General features: G+C 45.5%; 19 non-coding genes across 19 annotated transcripts; all 19 read right to left on the minus strand.

The window, feature by feature from the left end:
- Positions 1 to 174: 174 nt before the first annotated feature.
- Positions 175 to 315, minus strand: LOC134593795 (U4 spliceosomal RNA). The gene has a single exon (XR_010090226.1). It is a non-coding gene; the product is annotated as a U4 spliceosomal RNA (small nuclear RNA).
- Positions 316 to 1214: 899 nt separating this feature from the next.
- On the minus strand, positions 1215 to 1381 carry LOC134590978 (U1 spliceosomal RNA). The gene has a single exon (XR_010087825.1). It is a non-coding gene; the product is annotated as a U1 spliceosomal RNA (small nuclear RNA).
- Positions 1382 to 1850: 469 nt separating this feature from the next.
- Positions 1851 to 1991, minus strand: LOC134593521 (U4 spliceosomal RNA). The gene has a single exon (XR_010089991.1). It is a non-coding gene; the product is annotated as a U4 spliceosomal RNA (small nuclear RNA).
- A 994-nt stretch (positions 1992 to 2985) lies between these two features.
- Positions 2986 to 3152, minus strand: LOC134589684 (U1 spliceosomal RNA). Its single transcript, XR_010086722.1, has one exon. It is a non-coding gene; the product is annotated as a U1 spliceosomal RNA (small nuclear RNA).
- A 470-nt stretch (positions 3153 to 3622) lies between these two features.
- LOC134593830 (U4 spliceosomal RNA) lies at positions 3623 to 3763 on the minus strand. Its single transcript, XR_010090255.1, has one exon. It is a non-coding gene; the product is annotated as a U4 spliceosomal RNA (small nuclear RNA).
- Positions 3764 to 11737: 7974 nt separating this feature from the next.
- On the minus strand, positions 11738 to 11904 carry LOC134589685 (U1 spliceosomal RNA). The gene has a single exon (XR_010086723.1). It is a non-coding gene; the product is annotated as a U1 spliceosomal RNA (small nuclear RNA).
- A 470-nt stretch (positions 11905 to 12374) lies between these two features.
- On the minus strand, positions 12375 to 12515 carry LOC134593576 (U4 spliceosomal RNA). The gene has a single exon (XR_010090037.1). It is a non-coding gene; the product is annotated as a U4 spliceosomal RNA (small nuclear RNA).
- Positions 12516 to 13509: 994 nt separating this feature from the next.
- Positions 13510 to 13676, minus strand: LOC134589686 (U1 spliceosomal RNA). The gene has a single exon (XR_010086724.1). It is a non-coding gene; the product is annotated as a U1 spliceosomal RNA (small nuclear RNA).
- A 470-nt stretch (positions 13677 to 14146) lies between these two features.
- Positions 14147 to 14287, minus strand: LOC134593831 (U4 spliceosomal RNA). The gene has a single exon (XR_010090256.1). It is a non-coding gene; the product is annotated as a U4 spliceosomal RNA (small nuclear RNA).
- Positions 14288 to 15281: 994 nt separating this feature from the next.
- Positions 15282 to 15448, minus strand: LOC134589687 (U1 spliceosomal RNA). The gene has a single exon (XR_010086725.1). It is a non-coding gene; the product is annotated as a U1 spliceosomal RNA (small nuclear RNA).
- A 470-nt stretch (positions 15449 to 15918) lies between these two features.
- On the minus strand, positions 15919 to 16059 carry LOC134593577 (U4 spliceosomal RNA). The gene has a single exon (XR_010090038.1). It is a non-coding gene; the product is annotated as a U4 spliceosomal RNA (small nuclear RNA).
- Positions 16060 to 16958: 899 nt separating this feature from the next.
- Positions 16959 to 17125, minus strand: LOC134589688 (U1 spliceosomal RNA). The gene has a single exon (XR_010086726.1). It is a non-coding gene; the product is annotated as a U1 spliceosomal RNA (small nuclear RNA).
- Positions 17126 to 17599: 474 nt separating this feature from the next.
- On the minus strand, positions 17600 to 17740 carry LOC134593430 (U4 spliceosomal RNA). The gene has a single exon (XR_010089914.1). It is a non-coding gene; the product is annotated as a U4 spliceosomal RNA (small nuclear RNA).
- Positions 17741 to 18639: 899 nt separating this feature from the next.
- Positions 18640 to 18806, minus strand: LOC134590708 (U1 spliceosomal RNA). The gene has a single exon (XR_010087592.1). It is a non-coding gene; the product is annotated as a U1 spliceosomal RNA (small nuclear RNA).
- A 470-nt stretch (positions 18807 to 19276) lies between these two features.
- LOC134591870 (U4 spliceosomal RNA) lies at positions 19277 to 19417 on the minus strand. The gene has a single exon (XR_010088575.1). It is a non-coding gene; the product is annotated as a U4 spliceosomal RNA (small nuclear RNA).
- An 899-nt stretch (positions 19418 to 20316) lies between these two features.
- Positions 20317 to 20483, minus strand: LOC134591000 (U1 spliceosomal RNA). Its single transcript, XR_010087842.1, has one exon. It is a non-coding gene; the product is annotated as a U1 spliceosomal RNA (small nuclear RNA).
- Positions 20484 to 20954: 471 nt separating this feature from the next.
- On the minus strand, positions 20955 to 21095 carry LOC134593208 (U4 spliceosomal RNA). Its single transcript, XR_010089723.1, has one exon. It is a non-coding gene; the product is annotated as a U4 spliceosomal RNA (small nuclear RNA).
- Positions 21096 to 21993: 898 nt separating this feature from the next.
- LOC134591436 (U1 spliceosomal RNA) lies at positions 21994 to 22160 on the minus strand. The gene has a single exon (XR_010088216.1). It is a non-coding gene; the product is annotated as a U1 spliceosomal RNA (small nuclear RNA).
- A 471-nt stretch (positions 22161 to 22631) lies between these two features.
- Positions 22632 to 22772, minus strand: LOC134591872 (U4 spliceosomal RNA). Its single transcript, XR_010088576.1, has one exon. It is a non-coding gene; the product is annotated as a U4 spliceosomal RNA (small nuclear RNA).
- Positions 22773 to 22941: the final 169 nt, after the last annotated feature.

The raw sequence follows: 22941 nt of genomic DNA on the forward strand, positions 1-22941 counted from the left end.
TGAGAATAGTGTGCTGCCGGAAACAAGTGAATTCAGTGGGAGAGAAAGGTAAAAGGGAAATGCTAAGAAGCCAGCGGAAGGAATGGTGCAACAGAGCTCAGGAAGAAACGGGAGTCACGTAAGACACGCCCTAGACATGGGGCGCCATAAACTTTTATTAAACCAATCTTTCAGTCTCCTTAGAGCCTGTCAAATATTGCCAATGCTGACTGTATTTCAAGTCATCATGGCGGGGTATTGGGTAAAGTTTTCAATTAGCAATAATCACGCCTCGGATTGACCTCATGGGCTACAATACTGCCATTGCGCAAAGCTAGCTGTTCAAGTGGGCCAGCTTTTAAGAGCTACCACGTAAGGACACTTTAAGACAGCGGTGAGAAAAAGTTCATGACCATAAGCCATTGCAAAGGATTATGGGAGGCAATATTCTAATTAGGCCCGCTTCCTCCTACAGGGAAGCTTAAACCCCAACAAATTCCTCGGTCTTCTTATATGGCATCTTGGAATGGTTCCAAACCTATAACAGAGAGTGAGGGCAACCATATCTTGCAGCAAACCTTGTACATTTTTTTTTCTCTCTTTGGAAACAGTTTTGCCAAGATTCTACTACAGCAGCCATTAGGCAGAGTACACAATCCGCTGGTCTACGTTCGTCCCCAAAGTCACACATTTCATGACTCCATCGATAGGAATGACCCTTGCCTAGCACCTGTCTTCTCTTCATCCACACTCAACAGGGCTGAAAGAACATTTGTGGTGGCTTTTTCAAAATTCCATGGTGTTCATTAGTAAGTGCTAGCGACCACCCAGCTATTCCTAAGGTTTGGTCTGATTGTCTCAAGCGGCAATTCACTGCCTTGATCCAGAAAATCTTTTTTTCCCAGAAATTCAATCAAACGTTACGTTCTGTTGGAAGACGTAATATAGGTCTCCAATTCTTTATTTCTTCCATTGCATTGAAGCATACAATAAATCAAAAGAAGTCAGGATAAAAAAATGATGAAAAAAAAGCTGAAAAGTTAAAATAAAAAGTGAAATTCTGGCTTAAAACTGGTCTCCAGAAAACATAGATAATAAAAATGATCAAGCCTAGGAAATGATTGTCACTGCCTGCTTGATGTGGAAAGTAAGAGCCAAAGAAGACGGGTGCCGTGGCTGAAATTATCCTTCGTCAGAATTGGTGAAGTTCTCTATTTTTGTCAAACAAGCAAACACAGGGGAAAGCGCGAACGCAGTCCCCCACTACCATAAATTATGCAGTCGAGTTTCCCACATTTGAGGAAATCGCAGAGATCAACTGGTACGGAGTGCAATGAACCAGCCTCACTCTGGGAGAGACACCTTAGGGATCATGGCTATTGCTCCCCTGCCAGGTAAGTATGACATGACGGGTACATTCAAAGGCACGCCCGCTGGGAAGCCTTTCCTTTAGGCTGTGGTGAAATAATAAAGCAAGTTAAAAAAAAAAAAGCAAATAAATAATCCAAATGATAGAAGGCTACAAAAGATTACCAAACCTCGTGGCTGATCGTTGTTTTCCTTAGCTACCAGTAATTTTAGTGCCTTCAGGTGGTTAGGTGTGAATAATTGAGCTGGATTCAGGGTGCGAAGGAGCAATTTGCATAAAGGCAAATGCTAGGCCAATGAGCCGAAGGATGGGAATTCGTAGCATGTAGTGAGAATAGTGTGCTGCCGGAAACAAGTGAATTCAGTGGGAGAGAAAGGTAAAAGGGAAATGCTAAGAAGCCAGCGGAAGGAATGGTGCAACAGAGCTCAGGAAGAAACGGGAGTCACGTAAGACACGCCCTAGACATGGGGCGCCATAAACTTTTATTAAACCAATCTTTCAGTCTCCTTAGAGCCTGTCAAATATTGCCAATGCTGACTGTATTTCAAGTCATCATGGCGGGGTATTTGGTAAAGTTTTCAATTAGCAATAATCACGCCTCGGATTGACCTCATGGGCTACGATACTGCCACTGCGCAAAGCTAGCTGTTCAAGTGGGCCAGCTTTTAAGAGCTACCACGTAAGGAAACTTTAAGACAGCGGTGAGAAAAAGTTCATGACCATAAGCCATTGCAAAGGATTATGGGAGGCAATATTCTAATTAGGCCCACTTCCTCCTACAGGGAAGCTTAAACCCCAACAAATTCCTCGGTCTTCTTATATGGCATCTTGGAATGGTTCCAAACCTATAACAGAGAGTGAGGGCAACCATATCTTGCAGCAAACCTTGTACATTTTTTTTTCTCTCTTTGGAAACAGTTTTGCCAAGATTCTACTACAGCAGCCATTAGGCAGAGTACACAATCCGCTGGTCTACGTTCGTCCCCAAAGTCACACATTTCATGACTCCATCGATAGGAATGACCCTTGCCTAGCACCTGTCTTCTCTTCATCCACACTCAACAGGGCTGAAAGAACATTTGTGGTGGCTTTTTCAAAATTCCATGGTGTTCATTAGTAAGTGCTAGCGACCACCCAGCTATTCCTAAGGTTTGGTCTGATTGTCTCAAGCGGCAATTCACTGCCTTGATCCAGAAAATCTTTTTTTCCCAGAAATTCAATCAAACGTTACGTTCTGTTTGAAGACGTAATATAGGTCTCCAATTCTTTATTTCTTCCATTGCATTGAAGCATACAATAAATCAAAAGAAGTCAGGATAAAAAAATGATGAAAAAAAAGCTGAAAAGTTAAAATAAAAAGTGAAATTCTGGCTTAAAACTGGTCTCCAGAAAACATAGATAATAAAAATGATCAAGCCTAGGAAATGATTGTCACTGCCTGCTTGATGTGGAAAGTAAGAGCCAAAGAAGACGGGTGCCGTGGCTGAAATTATCCTTCGTCAGAATTGGTGAAGTTCTCTATTTTTGTCAAACAAGCAAACACAGGGGAAAGCGCGAACGCAGTCCCCCACTACCATAAATAAATTCTCCTTCGTCAGAATTGGTGAAGTTCTCTATTTTTGTCAAACAAGCAAACACAGGGGAAAGCGCGAACGCAGTCCCCCACTACCATAAATTATGCAGTCGAGTTTCCCACATTTGAGGAAATCGCAGAGGTCAACTGGTACGGAGTGCAATGAACCAGCCTCACTCTGGGAGAGCCACCTTAGGGATCATGGCTATTGCTCCCCTGCCAGGTAAGTATGACATGACGGGTACATTCAAAGGCACGCCCGCTGGGAAGCCTTTCCTTTAGGCTGTGGTGAAATAATAAAGCAAGTTAAAAAAAAAAAAAGCAAATAAATAATCCAAATGATAGAAGGCTACAAAAGATTACCAAACCTCGTGGCTGATCGTTGTTTTCCTTAGCTACCAGTAATTTTAGTGCCTTCAGGTGGTTAGGTGTGAATAATTGAGCTGGATTCAGGGTGCGAAGGAGCAATTTGCATAAAGGCAAATGCTAGGCCAATGAGCCGAAGGATGGGAATTCGTAGCATGTAGTGAGAATAGTGTGCTGCCGGAAACAAGTGAATTCAGTGGGAGAGAAAGGTAAAAGGGAAATGCTAAGAAGCCAGCGGAAGGAATGGTGCAACAGAGCTCAGGAAGAAACGGGAGTCACGTAAGACACGCCCTAGACATGGGGCGCCATAAACTTTTATTAAACCAATCTTTCAGTCTCCTTAGAGCCTGTCAAATATTGCCAATGCTGACTGTATTTCAAGTCATCATGGTGGGGTATTTGGTAAAGTTTTCAATTAGCAATAATCACGCCTCGGATTGACCTCATGGGCTACGATACTGCCACTGCGCAAAGCTAGCTGTTCAAGTGGGCCAGCTTTTAAGAGCTACCACGTAAGGAAACTTTAAGACAGCGGTGAGAAAAAGTTCATGACCATAAGCCATTGCAAAGGATTATGGGAGGCAATATTCTAATTAGGCCCACTTCCTCCTACAGGGAAGCTTAAACCCCAACAAATTCCTCGGTCTTCTTATATGGCATCTTGGAATGGTTCCAAACCTATAACAGAGAGTGAGGGCAACCATATCTTGCAGCAAACCTTGTACATTTTTTTTTCTCTCTTTGGAAACAGTTTTGCCAAGATTCTACTACAGCAGCCATTAGGCAGAGTACACAATCCGCTGGTCTACGTTCGTCCCCAAAGTCACACATTTCATGACTCCATCGATAGGAATGACCCTTGCCTAGCACCTGTCTTCTCTTCATCCACACTCAACAGGGCTGAAAGAACATTTGTGGTGGCTTTTTCAAAATTCCATGGTGTTCATTAGTAAGTGCTAGCGACCACCCAGCTATTCCTAAGGTTTGGTCTGATTGTCTCAAGCGGCAATTCACTGCCTTGATCCAGAAAATCTTTTTTTCCCAGAAATTCAATCAAACGTTACGTTCTGTTGGAAGACGTAATATAGGTCTCCAATTCTTTATTTCTTCCATTGCATTGAAGCATACAATAAATCAAAAGAAGTCAGGATAAAAAAATGATGAGGGGGGGCGTGGCTTGACCGGGAACCAAGCTGGACGTGCAAGCCTAGAGCTCCGCGCTTAGCCCCCTATACCAACAGCTCACAACAGCGATAAACCGACCAAAACACGGAAAAAACCTCACCTCCCTTCCCCTGACCCGCCATGGATAGGCGCCAGCCGAAAAAATCGGGCAAAAAAACCATGGAAAACACCGCCACAGTACCCGACCTGTTTGCGGCCTCCCGCACACCGCGCCAAGACTCCCAAAATGGCGGCGGATCCAGCCCACGAGCCCAGGCCTCACCAACGACCCTGAGCACATCCCAGCCTCACAGCCTGGCATCTTCTGATATGGCCCACATACTGACCGAACTGGCGGCGGTCAAAAGCTACCTGGCTCGAGAGATTGACAGGTCCTCAAAGGAGGTGATGTCCGAAATCCACAAGCTGGGTGAGAGAACAGCAGACCTCGAACACCGCGTGGAAACAACCACGGTGGCTCACAACACGATGTCCGCCCATGTCAACACGCTCACAGCCCGGCTGGAAGCATCAGAGGCAGCTCTAGAGGACTTAGCGAACAGGTCGCGCCGCAACAACATCCGCGTGCGCGGCCTACCGGAGCAACAAGATGAAGGCCCAATTTCGGCCTTGCTCCTCACGATACTACGCCCCCTCCTGCCAGAGATACCAGACGAACACTGGCACATTGACAGAGCCCACAGAGCCTTGCGGGCCAGGAGAGACGACAACACGAGGCCCAGAGACATAATAGCCCGGTTCCTCCACTTCCAGACAAAGGAAGCAGTGCTGAGGAAGGCCAGGGACAACCCCATCACACATCAAGGAAAGGAACTCTCCCTTTTTCAAGACCTGGCCCCCATCACCCTCCAACGCAGAAGGGAATGGAGACCTATTACGGAACTGCTCAGGGCCAACACGATCAGGTATGCCTGGGGACACCCGTTTAAATTGATGGTCTTTAAGCAAGGCAGACCACTTATCCTAATGCCAGGCACTGACCCTGTGCCATTCCTCCAAGGCCTGGGTATCACAGTGCCAGAGGGCTTCTCGGTGCCGGACACCACCCTCCCAATCTTGCAACCCTTACCACGCGACTGGTACACCGCCGGAGAATAAACGGGCGGCAGACCGACACCCACCAGGCCTACCCGACCTCCCAGAAATGAGCACACCCGACCCTCTCCTGACAAACGGCATAGCGTCGCAACCACCCTTCCCCATCCACCAGAAGCAGATGAACTGGTCACTATGCATCGAGAATGTTGCCCCACTCGCTGATCGGACGGGACTCATGCTACCCAAGACCCCGTTTTCGTAATGGACCCCATCGCAACAACCCCACACTACAGCACGCGACCTTCTTTGTTCCTTGGCGGCCGCTGGCACACGCAGCTCCGGCTCCCTAGACCCTGTCTACCCATACGACACCTGCCACGGCTACAGACCCAATTATTTGGTATTGTGGACTTTGAGACTTTCTAAGAACTATTGCTGCCAACTTGATACCAAACAGAGACTCTAGTACCGGCTGACAAAATCCAGACATCGCAAGGAAGTGTAATGTATACTGATAACACCTGTGGGATGTATTGAGTTAACTAGTCAGGTTACACACACCACTGTAAACGTAACACTTCAGACTAAACATCACCCCACCGCACACACATCCTATACTTGCATGGGGGCCGGTGGCGGGGGCCACTTGGGGGGGGGGGCGGGGTGGGTGGCTGGGTGGCTGGGGCAGGTTGCAGAGCACACGACTCCAGAGACACTAAGTCAAACCAAGGAAAGCAGTGTAACGTACGGGGAGGGGAGTGTGAAATAGACATGTTTCCTGCTCTGGCATAATATGATGTGTACTGTTTTTTCTCATGTAATGTTTTATGCAGCCGCCACGGGCCTGTCCTTGTCTTCCCCCCCTCCCCCCCCCCCCCCCCCCCCCCCGCCCCCCCCCCCTCCCCCTCCCCCCCCCCTCGCCGGCCGGTCCAGCCACGTATTCAGGCGATGTGACCCTCTTCCATTCACCCCCTCATCCCTATCTAGCCGAGAAAAAAAAAAAAAAAAAAAAAAATACAACATAAAACAACAAAAATAAGAGCGAACTGTAAATTGAGTAACCCCCGGCGCTATTGTGCTCATTGCTGGGAGAGCTGTCTCGACACGTAAGAGACGACACTATGGGTCTCATCCATTAAGGTTTTCACTTCCTCCCCCCCCCCACCCAAAACTCACCTGAGCTCCCAGTCCTACCTCCACATGGCAACCATTTAGCATCTAAGAACCAGGGACGGAGGAGCAGAACATTCTGCTAGGTTTATCAAAAAGCATATGACACACTTAAGATATAATAAGCAAACGTTTTATGGTATTAGGGGGCCACACCGGCTTTTAGGTTCATGACCCATCTCTTCCTGACCGGATTAGCCGTCACGGAGACGAGGGTTCATGCACCCCCCCGCCGTCTGGCACGGTATAAGACCAGACAAGTACGGCTCCACCGTACCTTCTCCTTCCTCTTCCCTCTACACCCCTTACTCTTCTTTTTCCACTTAATCACCCTCCCCCTCCTATTGTCCACACCGGTCCTGGACGAAACTAGAGACGCAACTGACACAGTCCCATTCCTAGTCCCAACACAGCTCCCAATGGAACAGAGGTGGGAGCGCAACCCACCACCCTCTCCACGCATACGCCACTCAACCCACAAGGAGACGCCAACACCACCCGAACACCCACCGGGTCCAAGTGCACACACCAAACCCCCATGACCATGGCCCTCAAAATATCCTCGCTTAATGTCAAAGGTCTTAACGCCCCCCGCAAACGAAGGACATTGTACAGGGAACTCCGTAGGCTGAACCCAGACATTGTATTCCTTCAGGAGACACACCTACCTCGGTCCGCCCAGGTCTCCCTCCGTGACCCCTCATACCGCTTGACGGCCGAGGCTCGCTCCTTTCGCAAACACAACGGAGTAGCGATACTCACACACAAACGCTGCCCGATACACATAACAAAAGTGACACCAGACCCAGACGGTAGATATGTCTTAGCAACCGGACGGATCCACTCGCAACCCATCCACTTAATCAATGTTTACGCCCCTAATACACACACACCTCAATTCTGGAACCATATGTCAGATATGGTCCTCGCCCTCCCCACCGGGATAATCCTCCTGGGGGGAGACTTGAATGCGGCACCCGCCCCGGCTATTGACAGAAGTTCACGCCCAGGACTACTAAGATCCCACGGCATGGGCACTCAGGACAAACAATTACACCATTTTATTCGTAAAACAGGCCTCATAGATGCTTGGAGGGCCCAACACCCCTCAGATAAGGACTACACATATTACTCACCACCCCACGACACATACTCACGCATAGACATGTTCCTGACCAACCATACAGGCTACACGAAAACGCAAAAAACAGACATCGGTTCCATCGCATGGTCCGACCACGCCGACATCGCAATCTACCTCACCGGCCTCCAATGCCCGACCCCATGGACATGGAGATTGAACACATCCCTCCTCAAGGACCCGTTGGTAGTGGAGGACATACAGAAACAACTCACCTCATACTTTACTGAAAACATATCTCCAGACATCCCAATGACCACAGTGTGGGCAGCTCACAAGGCAGTAATCCGAGGCTCCCTCATCAAAATAGCTACCCATAAAAAAAAACTAAAAACTCAGAAACTCACACAACTGCTAGACGCCCTCCGCACGGCGGAGCAACGCCACAAAACCGACCCAACTCCTCAAACACTTCACATTCTACAGAACACCCGCATTACGATTAGGCAACTACTCATAGATGACACAGCCAGAGCACTCACATGGACAAGAAGAACGTATTATGACAAGTCCAATAAAATGGACACCCTACTGGCCCGCACACTACGCCCCAGACCACATCACCCACATATCACCAAGATAAGAGCCCCCGACGGTACCATGAAAACCTCCCCGGCCGATATAGCCAGTACTTTCACAACCTTCTACACAACACTATACAACCACTCCCCACGAGACGACGTAGCCCACACAACAGGGAATCAGAAAATAGCGGACTTCCTCACCAACCTAAATTTACCTAAACTACACAATGCAGCCATAACAGAACTAGCAGCACCGATCACGAAAGAGGAAATAGACTCAGCCATCTCCTCTCTCAAAAGCAACAAAGCCCCCGGCCCTGACGGTTTTGAGGGCAGCTATTATAAGACCTTCAGGGAAACCCTCGTCCCGCACCTCGAATCCCTGTTCAGGGACCTAATGACGGGAACTCCACCAGACAGAGACATGACTAGGGCAAACATTATCCTCCTGCCGAAACCGGGCAAGGACCACACACAGCCAGAAGCATACCGACCTATCTCGCTCATAAACCATGACAGCAAAATTTTCGCCAAGATCTTAGCGAGCCGACTGAACCCATACTTGACAAGTCTAATCCACGCAGACCAAGTGGGGTTCATACCCGGACGCCAGTTGTTTGAGAACACGAGACGCAACATTGACCTGATAGGGATACTAGCTGACACAAAAACACCATCCTTAGCGCTTTCACTTGACGCGGAAAAAGCCTTTGACCGTGTGCAATGGCCCTACATGTTTACCCTATTGGGACACATAGGCATGCCCCATACGTACATAACTGCCATCCGCGCTTTATACACCTCCGTTTCAGCGCAAATAAAGATTACGGGGACGGCCTGCCCGTCCTTCACAATTACTAACGGCACACGACAGGGCTGCCCCCTGTCCCCTCTACTCTTTGTACTGACACTCGAACCACTGCTCCAAGCCATTCGGGAACACCCGCAAATCAAAGGGGTCACGGTGGACAACCAGGAGTATCTGGTTTCGGGATACGCAGACGACATCCTGCTGACCATCACTGAACCCACCCACACACTACGGGCCCTACTACCACTCCTGGCTGAATATGGGACGATTTCGGGATACAAAGTCAATGTAGACAAATCTAGCGCACTCCCAATAAATCTCACTCAGACAGACATACTCGGAATCACATCAGACTACCACATACGTGTTACGCCAACACACCTTACCTATCTGGGCGTAAAATTACCAGCAGACATATCCACACTCCATAGCCTGAACTATACTCCCATGATAGCTAAACTCATCTCGGACATGGAGACCTGGGCGGACAAACCCATATCCTGGATAGGGAGAATACATTCAATTAAGATGAACGTACTACCCCGAATTTTATTCCTTTTTCAGGCTCTACCCATCCCCATCACGAAACATAGCCTCATCCCCCTACAACGAGCAATAGACAGATTCATATGGCAAAACAAGAGACACAGGGTAGCCCGTAACATCCTATATCGCCCCAGAATGCAAGGAGGTCTGGGGCTGCCCCACCTACACTTTTATTATATAGCCGCACAAATGGCACAAATTGCCCTATGGCACACCCCCCCAGAGACTAGACGTTGGGTAGATCTCGAATCAGCTTTAATGAAATCGGATCTCCCACAATTCTATATCTGGACACCAAGGGACCACAGAGCACTCCCGAGAACTGCGTGCCCAGCTATTACTAACTCGATCCAGTTATGGGACACCTATGCCATCAAACACAAACTCACCACCACGTCCTCCCCCCTCACCCCACTATACCGTAATAAAGCATTCGCGCCAGGCATGAGACCCTGGGACTTTAAAGGCCTAGAGAACGCCGGGCTCCAAAGGGTCTTTCAACTTTATATTGGAGACACGATAATCACCTTCCCCGACCTACAAACCAAAGCAACCCTAAAACCAGCCGACTTCTTCAGATACTTACAACTGAAGCATTACGCGGCCCAAGCGACAGTGAAAGCGGCCGCTAAAACCAACCCAACCTTCTTTGAGCGCATCTGCCTCACAGAAAGTTATCAGAGAGGCCTAATCACCCTATTGTACTCCCACCTCTGTTCCACCACACGGGAATGGGGGACCCTACACTATACGGAGAAATGGGAAACAGACTTGGGAGAAACCCTAGAGGGTATAGACTGGCAGGATATTTGGGAAGCTAATTCCAAAACCTCTATCTGCGTAACGATGCAAGAACAGGCATATAAGACAATGATGAGGTGGTACGTTACTCCAGTCCAACTTTATCATATGAAAAGAACACCCACAGATCTCTGTTGGCGTAACTGCGGAGAAAAAGGGACTTATGCACACATGTGGTGGTTCTGTCCCGCAATCAAAGTATTCTGGAAAAAAGTCCAGCAGCTTGCATCAGAGATCCTACACAGACCGATAGACCTAAACCCTTGGACCTTCCTCCTAGCCAGACCCCTTGACGACTTACCCAGATCAGAGCAACAACTACTCAACAAGATAGCCTTAGCTGCCAGAAAGGCCCTAGCCCACACATGGCTGCAGCCTACCCCCCCCCCATTATCCGCAGTGCTCAACAAAATCAAAGAATGCCATCTCATGGACAAACTAACGGCCCAAGTAAGGGGCAACACGACGGCATTCACAAAGATATGGGAACCGTGGGATAACTATATTGACGACTAAACGGCCACAGGCATCATCCAGGACCATCCCCCCCCCCCCCCCCCCCCCCCCCCCCCCCCCTACACCTAGTTCTCCACTACCCCATTTTCCTTGATTGTAGGCCGAGCTTACCGGTGACCCGGCCTATAGGTTCGACACACTAATCCCAAGGCTACCAAACGACAACCATGTCAGTTGATTCAAAGTTACGTAATATGTTATATATTTGCTTTCTAAGTGTTGAACTTTTTACTGTATTATACTGTATTGAAAAAAGACGACAGACAGATAGCGTAAACAATTGATGTAAGCAGCTTGTTATACATTTTATTAATACCACACCTGGGCTTCTGCGCAAGCCACATAATTGCACTGTTCATTTATGTCTGTCATTGAAAAATAAAGAATCATAAAAAAAAAAAAAAAATGATGAAAAAAAAGCTGAAAAGTTAAAATAAAAAGTGAAATTCTGGCTTAAAACTGGTCTCCAGAAAACATAGATAATAAAAATGATCAAGCCTAGGAAATGATTGTCACTGCCTGCTTGATGTGGAAAGTAAGAGCCAAAGAAGACGGGTGCCGTGGCTGAAATTATCCTTCGTCAGAATTGGTGAAGTTCTCTATTTTTGTCAAACAAGCAAACACAGGGGAAAGCGCGAACGCAGTCCCCCACTACCATAAATAAATTCTCCTTCGTCAGAATTGGTGAAGTTCTCTATTTTTGTCAAACAAGCAAACACAGGGGAAAGCGCGAACGCAGTCCCCCACTACCATAAATTATGCAGTCGAGTTTCCCACATTTGAGGAAATCGCAGAGGTCAACTGGTACGGAGTGCAATGAACCAGCCTCACTCTGGGAGAGCCACCTTAGGGATCATGGCTATTGCTCCCCTGCCAGGTAAGTATGACATGACGGGTACATTCAAAGGCACGCCCGCTGGGAAGCCTTTCCTTTAGGCTGTGGTGAAATAATAAAGCAAGTTAAAAAAAAAAAAAGCAAATAAATAATCCAAATGATAGAAGGCTACAAAAGATTACCAAACCTCGTGGCTGATCGTTGTTTTCCTTAGCTACCAGTAATTTTAGTGCCTTCAGGTGGTTAGGTGTGAATAATTGAGCTGGATTCAGGGTGCGAAGGAGCAATTTGCATAAAGGCAAATGCTAGGCCAATGAGCCGAAGGATGGGAATTCGTAGCATGTAGTGAGAATAGTGTGCTGCCGGAAACAAGTGAATTCAGTGGGAGAGAAAGGTAAAAGGGAAATGCTAAGAAGCCAGCGGAAGGAATGGTGCAACAGAGCTCAGGAAGAAACGGGAGTCACGTAAGACACGCCCTAGACATGGGGCGCCATAAACTTTTATTAAACCAATCTTTCAGTCTCCTTAGAGCCTGTCAAATATTGCCAATGCTGACTGTATTTCAAGTCATCATGGCGGGGTATTGGGTAAAGTTTTCAATTAGCAATAATCACGCCTCGGATTGACCTCATGGGCTACGATACTGCCATTGCGCAAAGCTAGCTGTTCAAGTGGGCCAGCTTTTAAGAGCTACCACGTAAGGACACTTTAAGACAGCGGTGAGAAAAAGTTCATGACCATAAGCCATTGCAAAGGATTATGGGAGGCAATATTCTAATTAGGCCCGCTTCCTCCTACAGGGAAGCTTAAACCCCAACAAATTCCTCGGTCTTCTTATATGGCATCTTGGAATGGTTCCAAACCTATAACAGAGAGTGAGGGCAACCATATCTTGCAGCAAACCTTGTACATTTTTTTTTCTCTCTTTGGAAACAGTTTTGCCAAGATTCTACTACAGCAGCCATTAGGCAGAGTACACAATCCGCTGGTCTACGTTCGTCCCCAAAGTCACACATTTCATGACTCCATCGATAGGAATGACCCTTGCCTAGCACCTGTCTTCTCTTCATCCACACTCAACAGGGCTGAAAGAACATTTGTGGTGGCTTTTTCAAAATTCCATGGTGTTCATTAGTAAGTGCTAGCGACCACCCAGCTATTCCTAAGGTTTGGTCTGATTGTCTCAAGCGGCAATTCACTGCCTTGATCCAGAAAATCTTTTTTTCCCAGAAATTCAATCAAACGTTACGTTCTGTTGGAAGACGTAATATAGGTCTCCAATTCTTTATTTCTTCCATTGCATTGAAGCATACAATAAATCAAAAGAAGTCAGGATAAAAAAATGATGAAAAAAAAGCTGAAAAGTTAAAATAAAAAGTGAAATTCTGGCTTAAAACTGGTCTCCAGAAAACATAGATAATAAAAATGATCAAGCCTAGGAAATGATTGTCACTGCCTGCTTGATGTGGAAAGTAAGAGCCAAAGAAGACGGGTGCCGTGGCTGAAATTATCCTTCGTCAGAATTGGTGAAGTTCTCTATTTTTGTCAAACAAGCAAACACAGGGGAAAGCGCGAACGCAGTCCCCCACTACCATAAATAAATTCTCCTTCGTCAGAATTGGTGAAGTTCTCTATTTTTGTCAAACAAGCAAACACAGGGGAAAGCGCGAACGCAGTCCCCCACTACCATAAATTATGCAGTCGAGTTTCCCACATTTGAGGAAATCGCAGAGGTCAACTGGTACGGAGTGCAATGAACCAGCCTCACTCTGGGAGAGCCACCTTAGGGATCATGGCTATTGCTCCCCTGCCAGGTAAGTATGACATGACGGGTACATTCAAAGGCACGCCCGCTGGGAAGCCTTTCCTTTAGGCTGTGGTGAAATAATAAAGCAAGTTAAAAAAAAAAAAAGCAAATAAATAATCCAAATGATAGAAGGCTACAAAAGATTACCAAACCTCGTGGCTGATCGTTGTTTTCCTTAGCTACCAGTAATTTTAGTGCCTTCAGGTGGTTAGGTGTGAATAATTGAGCTGGATTCAGGGTGCGAAGGAGCAATTTGCATAAAGGCAAATGCTAGGCCAATGAGCCGAAGGATGGGAATTCGTAGCATGTAGTGAGAATAGTGTGCTGCCGGAAACAAGTGAATTCAGTGGGAGAGAAAGGTAAAAGGGAAATGCTAAGAAGCCAGCGGAAGGAATGGTGCAACAGAGCTCAGGAAGAAACGGGAGTCACGTAAGACACGCCCTAGACATGGGGCGCCATAAACTTTTATTAAACCAATCTTTCAGTCTCCTTAGAGCCTGTCAAATATTGCCAATGCTGACTGTATTTCAAGTCATCATGGTGGGGTATTTGGTAAAGTTTTCAATTAGCAATAATCACGCCTCGGATTGACCTCATGGGCTACGATACTGCCACTGCGCAAAGCTAGCTGTTCAAGTGGGCCAGCTTTTAAGAGCTACCACGTAAGGAAACTTTAAGACAGCGGTGAGAAAAAGTTCATGACCATAAGCCATTGCAAAGGATTATGGGAGGCAATATTCTAATTAGGCCCACTTCCTCCTACAGGGAAGCTTAAACCCCAACAAATTCCTCGGTCTTCTTATATGGCATCTTGGAATGGTTCCAAACCTATAACAGAGAGTGAGGGCAACCATATCTTGCAGCAAACCTTGTACATTTTTTTTTCTCTCTTTGGAAACAGTTTTGCCAAGATTCTACTACAGCAGCCATTAGGCAGAGTACACAATCCGCTGGTCTACGTTCGTCCCCAAAGTCACACATTTCATGACTCCATCGATAGGAATGACCCTTGCCTAGCACCTGTCTTCTCTTCATCCACACTCAACAGGGCTGAAAGAACATTTGTGGTGGCTTTTTCAAAATTCCATGGTGTTCATTAGTAAGTGCTAGCGACCACCCAGCTATTCCTAAGGTTTGGTCTGATTGTCTCAAGCGGCAATTCACTGCCTTGATCCAGAAAATCTTTTTTTCCCAGAAATTCAATCAAACGTTACGTTCTGTTGGAAGACGTAATATAGGTCTCCAATTCTTTATTTCTTCCATTGCATTGAAGCATACAATAAATCAAAAGAAGTCAGGATAAAAAAATGATGAAAAAAAAGCTGAAAAGTTAAAATAAAAAGTGAAATTCTGGCTTAAAACTGGTCTCCAGAAAACATAGATAATAAAAATGATCAAGCCTAGGAAATGATTGTCACTGCCTGCTTGATGTGGAAAGTAAGAGCCAAAGAAGACGGGTGCCGTGGCTGAAATTATCCTTCGTCAGAATTGGTGAAGTTCTCTATTTTTGTCAAACAAGCAAACACAGGGGAAAGCGCGAACGCAGTCCCCCACTACCATAAATAAATTCTCCTTCGTCAGAATTGGTGAAGTTCTCTATTTTTGTCAAACAAGCAAACACAGGGGAAAGCGCGAACGCAGTCCCCCACTACCATAAATTATGCAGTCGAGTTTCCCACATTTGAGGAAATCGCAGAGGTCAACTGGTACGGAGTGCAATGAACCAGCCTCACTCTGGGAGAGCCACCTTAGGGATCATGGCTATTGCTCCCCTGCCAGGTAAGTATGACATGACGGGTACATTCAAAGGCACGCCCGCTGGGAAGCCTTTCCTTTAGGCTGTGGTGAAATAATAAAGCAAGTTAAAAAAAAAAAAAGCAAATAAATAATCCAAATGATAGAAGGCTACAAAAGATTACCAAACCTCGTGGCTGATCGTTGTTTTCCTTAGCTACCAGTAATTTTAGTGCCTTCAGGTGGTTAGGTGTGAATAATTGAGCTGGATTCAGGGTGCGAAGGAGCAATTTGCATAAAGGCAAATGCTAGGCCAATGAGCCGAAGGATGGGAATTCGTAGCATGTAGTGAGAATAGTGTGCTGCCGGAAACAAGTGAATTCAGTGGGAGAGAAAGGTAAAAGGGAAATGCTAAGAAGCCAGCGGAAGGAATGGTGCAACAGAGCTCAGGAAGAAACGGGAGTCACGTAAGACACGCCCTAGACATGGGGCGCCATAAACTTTTATTAAACCAATCTTTCAGTCTCCTTAGAGCCTGTCAAATATTGCCAATGCTGACTGTATTTCAAGTCATCATGGCGGGGTATTGGGTAAAGTTTTCAATTAGCAATAATCACGCCTCGGATTGACCTCATGGGCTACGATACTGCCATTGCGCAAAGCTAGCTGTTCAAGTGGGCCAGCTTTTAAGAGCTACCACGTAAGGACACTTTAAGACAGCGGTGAGAAAAAGTTCATGACCATAAGCCATTGCAAAGGATTATGGGAGGCAATATTCTAATTAGGCCCGCTTCCTCCTACAGGGAAGCTTAAACCCCAACAAATTCCTCGGTCTTCTTATATGGCATCTTGGAATGGTTCCAAACCTATAACAGAGAGTGAGGGCAACCATATCTTGCAGCAAACCTTGTACATTTTTTTTTCTCTCTTTGGAAACAGTTTTGCCAAGATTCTACTACAGCAGCCATTAGGCAGAGTACACAATCCGCTGGTCTACGTTCGTCCCCAAAGTCACACATTTCATGACTCCATCGATAGGAATGACCCTTGCCTAGCACCTGTCTTCTCTTCATCCACACTCAACAGGGCTGAAAGAACATTTGTGGTGGCTTTTTCAAAATTCCATGGTGTTCATTAGTAAGTGCTAGCGACCACCCAGCTATTCCTAAGGTTTGGTCTGATTGTCTCAAGCGGCAATTCACTGCCTTGATCCAGAAAATCTTTTTTTCCCAGAAATTCAATCAAACGTTACGTTCTGTTGGAAGACGTAATATAGGTCTCCAATTCTTTATTTCTTCCATTGCATTGAAGCATACAATAAATCAAAAGAAGTCAGGATAAAAAAATGATGAAAAAAAAGCTGAAAAGTTAAAATAAAAAGTGAAATTCTGGCTTAAAACTGGTCTCCAGAAAACATAGATAATAAAAATGATCAAGCCTAGGAAATGATTGTCACTGCCTGCTTGATGTGGAAAGTAAGAGCCAAAGAAGACGGGTGCCGTGGCTGAAATTATCCTTCGTCAGAATTGGTGAAGTTCTCTATTTTTGTCAAACAAGCAAACACAGGGGAAAGCGCGAACGCAGTCCCCCACTACCATAAATTATGCAGTCGAGTTTCCCACATTTGAGGAAATCGCAGAGGTCAACTGGTACGGAGTGCAATGAACCAGCCTCACTCTGGGAGAGCCACCTTAGGGATCATGGCTATTGCTCCCCTGCCAGGTAAGTATGACATGACGGGTACATTCAAAGGCACGCCCGCTGGGAAGCCTTTCCTTTAGGCTGTGGTGAAATAATAAAGCAAGTTAAAAAAAAAAAAAAAAAAGCAAATAAATAATCCAAATGATAGAAGGCTACAAAAGATTACCAAATGTCGTGGCTGATCGTTGTTTTCCTTAGCTACCAGTAATTTTAGTGCCTTCAGGTGGTTAGGTGTGAATAATTGAGCTGGATTCAGGGTGCGAAGGAGCAATTTGCATAAAGGCAAATGCTAGGCCAATGAGCCGAAGGATGGGAATTGTAGCATGGAGTGAGAATAGTGTGCTGCCGGAAACAAGTGGATTCAGTGGGAGAGAAAGATAAAAGGGAAATGCTAAGAAGCCAGCGGAAGGAATGGTGCAACAGAGCTCAGGAAGAAACGGGAGTCACGTAAGACACGCCCTAGACATGGGGCGCCATAAACTTTTATTAAACCAATCTTTCAGTCTCCTTAGAGCCTGTCAAAAATTGCCAATGCTGACTTTATTTCAAGTCATCATGGCGGGGTATTGGGTAAAGTTTTCAATTAGCAATAATCACACCTCGGATTGACCTCATGGGCTACGATGCTGCCACTGCGCAAAGCTAGCTGTTCAAGTGGGCCAGCTTTTAAGAGCTACCACGTAAGGACACTTTAAGACAGCGGTGAGAAAAAGTTCATGACCATAAGCCATTGCAAAGGATTATGGGAGGCAATATTCTAATTAGGCCCGCTTCCTCCTACAGGGAAGCTTAAACCCCAATAAATTCCTCGGTCTTCTTATATGGCATCTTGGAATGGTTCCAAACCTATAACAGAGAGTGAGGGCAACCATATCTTGCTGCAAACCTTGTACAATTTTTTTTCTCTCTTTGGAAACAGTTTTGCCAAGATTCTACTACAGCAGCCATTAGGCAGAGTACACAATCCGCTGGTCTACGTTCGTCCCCAAAGTCACACATTTCATGACTCCATCGATAGGAATGACCCTTGCCTAGCACCTGTCTTCTCTTCATCCACACTCAACAGGGCTGAAAGAACATTTGTGGTGGCTTTTTCAAAATTCCATGGTGTTCATTAGTAAGTGCTAGCGACCACCCAGCTATTCCTAAGGTTTGGTCTGATTGTCTCAAGCGGCAATTCACTGCCTTGATCCAGAAAATCTTTTTTTCCCAGAAATTCAATCAAACGTTACGTTCTGTTGGAAGACATAATATAGGTCTCCAATTCTTTATTTCTTCCATTGCATTTAAGCATACAATAAATCAAAAGAAGTCAGGATAAAAAAATGATGAAAAAAAAGCTGAAAAGTTAAAATAAAAAGTGAAATTCTGGCTTAAAACTGGTCTCCAGAAAACATAGATAATAAAAATGATCAAACCTAGGAAATGATTGTCGCTGCCTGCTTGATGTGGAAAGTAAGAGCCAAAGAAGACGGGTGCCGTTGCTGAAATTATCCTTCGTCAGAATTGGTGAAGTTCTCTATTTTTGTCAAACAAGCAAAGATAGGGGAAAGCGCGAACGCAGTCCCCCACTACCATAAATTATGCAGTCGAGTTTCCCACATTTGAGGAAATCGCAGAGGTCAACTGGTACGGAGTGCAATGAACCAGCCTCACTCTGGGAGAGCCACCTTAGGAATCATGGCTATTGCTCCCCTGCCAGGTAAGTATGACATGACAGGTACATTCAAAGGCACGCCCGCTGGGAAGCCTTTCCTTTAGGCTGTGGTGAAATAATAAAGCAAGTTAAAAAAAAAAAAAGCAAATAAATAATCCAAATGATAGAAGGCTACAAAAGATTACCAAACCTCGTGGCTGATCGTTGTTTTCCTTAGCTACCAGTAATTTTAGTGCCTTCAGGTGGTTAGGTGTGAATAATTGAGCTGGATTCAGGGTGCGAAGGAGCAATCTGCATAAAGGCAAATGCTAGGCCAATGAGCCGAAGGATGGGAATTCGTAGCATGGAGTGAGAATAGTGTGCTGCCGGAAACAAGTGGATTCAGTGGGAGAGAAAGGTAAAAGGGAAATGCTAAGAAGCCAGCGGAAGGAATGGTGCAACAGAGCTCAGGAAGAAACGGGAGTCACGTAAGACACGCCCTAGACATGGGGCGCCATAAACTTTTATTAAACCAATCTTTCAGTCTCCTTAGAGCCTGTCAAAAATTGCCAATGCTGACTTTATTTCAAGTCATCATGGCGGGGTATTGGGTAAAGTTTTCAATTAGCAATAATCACGCCTCGGATTGACCTCATGGGCTACGATACTGCCACTGCGCAAAGCTAGCTGTTCAAGTGGGCCAGCTTTTAAGAGCTACCACGTAAGGACACTTTTAGACAGCGGTGAGAAAAAGTTCATGACCATAAGCCATTGCAAAGGATTATGGGAGGCAATATTCTAATTAGGCCCGCTTCCTCCTACAGGGAAGCTTAAACCCCAACAAATTCCTCGGTCTTCTTATATGGCATCTTGGAATGGTTCCAAACCTATAACAGAGAGTGAGGGCAACCATATCTTGCAGCAAACCTTGTACAATTTTTTTTCTCTCTTTGGAAACAGTTTTGCCAAGATTCTACTACAGCAGCCATTAGGCAGAGTACACAATCCGCTGGTCTACGTTCGTCCCCAAAGTCACACATTTCATGACTCCATCGATAGGAATGACCCTTGCCTAGCACCTGTCTTCTCTTCATCCACACTCAACAGGGCTGAAAGAACATTTGTGGTGGCTTTTTCAAAATTCCATGGTGTTCATTAGTAAGTGCTAGCGACCACCCAGCTATTCCTAAGGTTTGGTCTGATTGTCTCAAGCGGCAATTCACTGCCTTGATCCAGAAAATCTTTTTTTCCCAGAAATTCAATCAAACGTTACGTTCTGTTGGAAGACGTAATATAGGTCTCCAATTCTTTATTTCTTCCATTGCATTGAAGCATACAATAAATCAAAAGAAGTCAGGATAAAAAAATGATGAAAAAAAAGCTGAAAAGTTAAAATAAAAAGTGAAATTCTGGCTTAAAACTGGTCTCCAGAAAACATAGATAATAAAAATGATCAAACCTAGGAAATGATTGTCGCTGCCTGCTTGATGTGGAAAGTAAGAGCCAAAGAAGACGGGTGCCGTGGCTGAAATTCTCCTTCGTCAGAATTGGTGAAGTTCTCTATTTTTGTCAAACAAGCAAACACAGGGGAAAGCGCGAACGCAGTCCCCCACTACCATAAATTATGCAGTCAAGTTTCCCACAATTGAGGAAATCGCAGAGGTCAACTGGTACGGAGTGCAATGAACCAGCCTCACTCTGGGAGAGCCACCTTAGGGATCATGGCTATTGCTCCCCTGCCAGGTAAGTATGACATGACGGGTACATTCAAAGGCACGCCCGCTGGGAAGCCTTTCCTTTAGGCTGTGGTGAAATAATAAAGCAAGTTAAAAAAAAAAAAAAGCAAATAAATAATCCAAATGATAGAAGGCTACAAAAGATTACCAAACCTCGTGGCTGATCGTTGTTTTCCTTAGCTACCAGTAATTTTAGTGCCTTCAGGTGGTTAGGTGTGAATAATTGAGCTGGATTCAGGGTGCGAAGGAGCAATTTGCATAAAGGCAAATGCTAGGCCAATGAGCCGAAGGATGGGAATTCGTAGCATGTAGTGAGAATAGTGTGCTGCCGGAAACAAGTGAATTCAGTGGGAGAGAAAGGTAAAAGGGAAATGCTAAGAAGCCAGCGGAAGGAATGGTGCAACAGAGCTCAGGAAGAAACGGGAGTCACGTAAGACACGCCCTAGACATGGGGCGCCATAAACTTTTATTAAACCAATCTTTCAGTCTCCTTAGAGCCTGTCAAAAATTGCCAATGCTGACTGTATTTCAAGTCATCATGGCAGGGTATTGGGTAAAGTTTTCAATTAGCAATAATCACGCCTCGGATTGACCTCATGGGCTACGATACTGCCACTGCGCAAAGCTAACTGTTCAAGTGGGCCAGCTTTTAAGAGCTACCACGTAAGGACACTTTAAGACAGCGGTGAGAAAAAGTTCATGACCATAAGCCATTGCAAAGGATTATGGGAGGCAATATTCTAATTAGGCCCGCTTCCTCCTACAGGGAAGCTTAAACCCCAACAAATTCCTCGGTCTTCTTATATGGCATCTTGGAATGGTTCCAAACCTATAACAGAGAGTGAGGGCAACCATATCTTGCAGCAAACCTTGTACAATTTTTTTTCTCTCTTTGGAAACAGTTTTGCCAAGATTCTACTACAGCAGCCATTAGGCAGAGTACACAATCGCTGGTCTACGTTCGTCCCCAAAGTCACACATTTCATGACTCCATCGATAGGAATGACCCTTGCCTAGCACCTGTCTTCTCTTCATCCACACTCAACAGGGCTGAAAGAACATTTGTGGTGGCTATTTCAAAATTCCATGGTGTTCATTAGTAAGTGCTAGCAACCACCCAGCTATTCCTAAGGTTTGGTCTGATTGTCTCAAGCGGAAATTCACTGCCTTGATCCAGAAAATCTTTTTTTCCCAGAAATTCAATCAAACGTTAAGTTCTGTTGGAAGACGTAATATAGGTCTCCAATTCTTTATTTCTTCCATTGCATTGAAGCATACAATAAATCAAAAGAAGTCAGGATAAAAAAATGATGAAAAAAAAGCTGAAAAGTTAAAATAAAAAGTGAAATTCTGGCTTAAAACTGGTCTCCAGAAAACATAGATAATAAAAATGATCAAGCCTAGGAAATGATTGTCGCTGCCTGCTTGATGCGGAAAGTAAGAGCCAAAGAAGACGGGTGCCGTGGTTGAAATTATCCTTCGTCAGAATTGGTGAAGTTCTCTATTTTTGTCAAACAAGCAAACACAGGGGAAAGCGCGAATGCAGTCCCCCACTACGATAAATTATGCAGTCGAGTTTCCCACATTTGAGGAAATCGCAGAGATCAACTGGTACGGAGTGCAATGAACCAGCCTCACTCTGGGAGAGCCACCTTAGGGATCATGGCTATTGCTCCCCTGCCAGGTAAGTATGACATGACGGGTACATTCAAAGGCACGCCTGCTGGGAAGCCTTTCCTTTAGGCTGTGGTGAAATAATAAAGCAAGTTAAAAAAAAAAGAAAGCAAATAAATAATCCAAATGATAGAAGGCTACAAAAGATTACCAAACCTCGTGGCTGATCGTTGTTTTCCTTAGCTACCAGTAATTTTAGTGCCTTCAGGTGGTTAGGTGTGAATAATTGAGCTGGATTCAGGGTGCGAAGGAGCAATTTGCATAAAGGCAAATGCTAGGCCAATGAGCCGAAGGATGGGAATTCGTAGCATGTAGTGAGAATAGTGTGCTGCCGGAAACAAGTGGATTCAGTGGGAGAGAAAGGTAAAAGGGAAATGCTAAGAAGCCAGCGGAAGGAATGGTGCAACAGAGCTCAGGAAGAAACGGGAGTCACGTAAGACACGCCCTAGACATGGGGCGCCATAAACTTTTATTAAACCAATCTTTCAGTCTCCTTAGAGCCTGTCAAAAATTGCCAATGCTGACTTTATTTCAAGTCATCATGGCGGGGTATTGGGTAAAGTTTTCAATTAGCAATAATCACGCCTCGGATTGACCTCATGGGCTACGATACTGCCACTGCGCAAAGCTAGCTGTTCAAGTGGGTCAGCTTTTAAGAGCTACCACGTAAGGACACTTTAAGACAGCGGTGAGAAAAAGTTCATGACCATAAGCCATTGCAAAGGATTATGGGAGGCAATATTCTAATTAGGCCCGCTTCCTCCTACAGGGAAGCTTAAACCCCAACAAATTCCTCGGT

This window comes from Pelobates fuscus, chromosome 2 (assembly GCF_036172605.1).
Source record: "Pelobates fuscus isolate aPelFus1 chromosome 2, aPelFus1.pri, whole genome shotgun sequence".
NCBI lineage: Eukaryota > Metazoa > Chordata > Amphibia > Anura > Pelobatidae > Pelobates > Pelobates fuscus.